The 3643-nt window shown below is 44.2% G+C and overlaps 1 pseudogene across 1 annotated transcript; it reads right to left on the minus strand.

The window, feature by feature from the left end:
• Positions 1 to 535: 535 nt before the first annotated feature.
• LOC144384539 (zona pellucida sperm-binding protein 3-like) lies at positions 536 to 2937 on the minus strand (annotated as a pseudogene). Its single transcript, XR_013451328.1, has 10 exons — positions 2566 to 2937; positions 2385 to 2498; positions 2210 to 2304; positions 1968 to 2142; positions 1639 to 1756; positions 1492 to 1574; positions 1273 to 1415; positions 1041 to 1181; positions 833 to 916; positions 536 to 757 (listed from the first exon to the last, which is right to left on the minus strand). The product of XR_013451328.1 is annotated as a zona pellucida sperm-binding protein 3-like (transcript).
• Positions 2938 to 3643: the final 706 nt, after the last annotated feature.

Consider the following 3643-nt stretch of genomic DNA (forward strand, 5'->3'; position numbering starts at 1 on the left):
CGGTCGGGATCTCAAGCATGCAAAGACGCAAAGTACAGTTCCTTATCCAATTCACCGTTACATGCCGCAATAGTCGATCAACTGGATCGCATAGAGTTATCCAGGGGTGTTAGTCGGACCGCACAGTCGGACAAAGGAGTTTACATGAAACTGAATTAGATTTCAGTCCGACTAAGCCATTTATTTGAATCCATGTAACCACGCAGAGTATTGAGAATACCATTTGTTTATCACATCAGTAGAAATTTTAGATTAAATTAATATCCAGACCGACCTTTACAGTTCTGCACTGAACCAGATTACCATTTGTTCAAGCCTCTGCCGTTCAATACACTGCTTTCATATCAATGATGCAGGTGGCCAAGTGATTTGAGTAGATGGTGCATTCAAAGTGGTTAGTATAACTTTTCTGCATCTGAACAAAACTGCTCATAATAAAGTCACATTTACGTCAGACGTTGTTATTTAAGGGTGCAAGATGGTAGGACTGCTTTAATATATTGATTGTGAATCTTTCCCATAGAGACATGAATTATTTTAACAAGGTTTATTTCTTTGAAGCCAAACAGTAGAATAGAATTAAAACTGACTTAATACGTTGTTTTACGGTTATTTGGATCTAAAAGGACATTTCCTGTTGCATTTGAGAATTGTTTCACAGACACAGTAAACTGAGCAGTGGGGATGACATCGAGGGCTGCTGTGCTGTTTCCATCCAGTGCCTTTGACTTCACGTCGCCCTCAGGGGAAGACTTTTCTAGAAGGGCAGATATTTTACCAGCATTGCCATCTGTAACAATGCCATTTATTGAATAGGACTTTGCATATTTACCTTCTAGATCAGATCCACTTCTGACATCTTCAGTCTGAACAGTCATCTCGTCTGATGTAGAATGTGAACCAGGACCCTTTCCATCTAGGACAGAAGTATAGTGTCCCTCACAGCTTTATTTGCAATGCAGAAAATGCTTGAACACCACAGGACTTCAATTAAAACCCATCCTCGAATGATTGATCAGCCGATTTGTAGGTCAACTCACCAACTTTTAGGACACTTCTCCACTGGCTTCCATACCGTGAAGGTTGTGTGACTTCAGCTACAGCAGGAAGCTCCTCTGCAGGTATTTGCTGGTTGGCAGGAAAGATAATCATTGGACCCACTCTTGCATCCTGTCCCCACACTGAAAACAAGAGTCCAAACCATGTGTAAAGGCTGAGGAGACAACACAATTAGGCAGCTGAAGGAATCATGAAGATGCTGAGAAACCTAACCCGCATTGGTCCTCTTGCTCCAGGACAGATCAGGTTCTTCTGGCGTTGCAAAGCCACGAGGACCAAACTTACCAGGACTGCTGGGCTGATTGTGACTTTGACAAGCCCAACATAAATAGTCATTACCATCAGCTGACCTCCATCTGAGAAGCAAACATTCAGGCCTCCTCATTTGCTCTTAATGCGTGTTATAGAGTCATTTGACTGGAGCTCACTTACCTGTCGTTTACAAAAGAGCACGCTTTATTTGGTGAGTCTGCACCATTCTTTGCTACAGCAGTCAGGTGACACGTGATGTAGAGCTGTTAGAGGGGACAAGAGTGTAAATACCTACATGTGTAGTAATTACTTAACCCACCGCCTCACCTGTCCCTGGTCCTCATTATAAAACTTGAAAGCATCAATAGTCAAGTGGAGCTTGTCATCCTCGATCCTGGAAAAGAAGTAGGACCTAGAACCTGGAAGCTCAGAGTCAACCAAGCACCTGTGAAGGATAATAGAATGAGAGGAGAGCTGGTAGTGAACAATCATCCAAGCAATGCCAGAATGAAGTTTGGTTGAACCAAGTCCAGAACCACCCTACCCCTAAAAAAAAAAAAAATTTCTTAAGACATCTCACAATAAGAACTGTGTGCAAACCAATATGTAAACACAGGTTTTCTAGGTTCCCGTTTGAGTCACCATGAAATGCTTACCCATTTTCAATAAAGACGTATCTGGGATCAGAGTTCATTTCGGGTTCCAGTGTCGCCACACAGCTGCTCACAAACACTTGCAGCGCCATGTGATGTCCAACTCTGACTGAGGCTTCGATGGCGATGGGCTCACCGATGTAAAACACATTAGAGCTTCTTTCATGGAGCCAGTCATCTGCAAAGAAATTACAAATCAATAAAGGTTCAAATAAGTCAACAAGTGAGCAATGAACCAAACCTACTTGTCATAATTCTCAAGTCAAACTGCAAAGTTCCCACAGCAGTTTGGGTCGACGTGAAGGGGATCCAGGTGGGAGATAGTGAGGAGCTGGACAAACTATTTCCTGAGAGGCAGAACAAGTATCGTTTTAACTTTAGTGACACAGTGTCTCAAGAGATGAGCTCTGGAAGACAGACCTTTCATAATGACACTATTGGAATCACAGCCTCGTCCATGCGAACAACCCCGTCTGGAGACGCCACAGGAGAGTAGATGAGCAGGTTTGTGTAGGCCAGAGTGTCTTCAGTCATCTGGATAGACAGGGTGTTAAAAACTGTCGCATGATGTCAAACAAACAATTATAACTAAATGAATTACCCATCGTTTAGTGCCGCAGTTCACGAGTGAAACGTGTATCCTGAACTCATCTTCTGAAGACATTCTAGCGAAACAGTACTCATCGTACTCCACTCCAAGGCGCAATTCATCACCACGAACAGGAAAGCCAACTCCAAACAGGTCAGCTTTGATGATTATCTCCAACGAGTCTGGATAGCAGGTCACTGAGACAGTGTTCACCTGCCCTCGTTCCTCAGCCGGAGCCTTTTGCTGGGGAGCGAGTTGGGAGCTCCCTGTGGCCAGAGGTCCTTTAAATGAAGCACGTCGTGTGTAATCTTTGGGAGGAAAAGCCAAAGACAATCTGAAGCAGAGACCAACCAGGAGGTTGAGCCAAAAACACGAGGTCTTCATGGTTCATGGTTCAAGAGATCTGCTCATTGTATGGTACCTGGAGTACTGATGACTTTCAGCCATCCTGAGCAAATCAAAGAGATCTTAAATCAAATAGAGAACTCTCCCAACAGACTGCAACCGGCTAGCTTTAAGTGTTCTTACAAGGGGTCTTAAGTTTAAAAAAATGCCTTTTCAAATGTCATCACATCCATTTTTCAAATATATTCAGGTTAGAAGTAGGCTGCATCCTCACACGAAGCACATCCCAGGAAACAATCGGTGGTTCACTGAGGGTTCGGGGTCTACGGTGGAAGAACATGTGATTGGGTCTGGATTGTTTCAAAAGGCCAAATTAGTTGTCACTAATAGTGTTTTTTCGAGCTCTGAAATTCACAAACTTGTATCAAATGACAAAAGGTAAAATCTTTAAACCACAGATCTTTTACTTTATTCTTATTGCACCAAGGCAAATCCCTCCTTTCCTCATGTGTGGCAATGGCTTGGAAGTTGGATCCCAGGCAGAAACGCAACGGGGCAGGCAACCCGAGCTGAAGGGGCCCCCGAGGGACGGCTGACGTCAATGACAAAATGATTAGACGCTGCAGCGACAACCCATCGGAAATACCCCGCGCAGGGCCTCCTTTGTCACTGGCTAGTTGCTAGTAGAGGCCCCCGGGCAGAGGGCTGATAATCTCCCTAATGGGGCCCCCTTACTAGCCGGCAT

This window comes from Gasterosteus aculeatus, chromosome 11, assembly GCF_964276395.1.
Source record: "Gasterosteus aculeatus chromosome 11, fGasAcu3.hap1.1, whole genome shotgun sequence".
Taxonomy (NCBI): Eukaryota; Metazoa; Chordata; class Actinopteri; order Perciformes; family Gasterosteidae; genus Gasterosteus; species Gasterosteus aculeatus.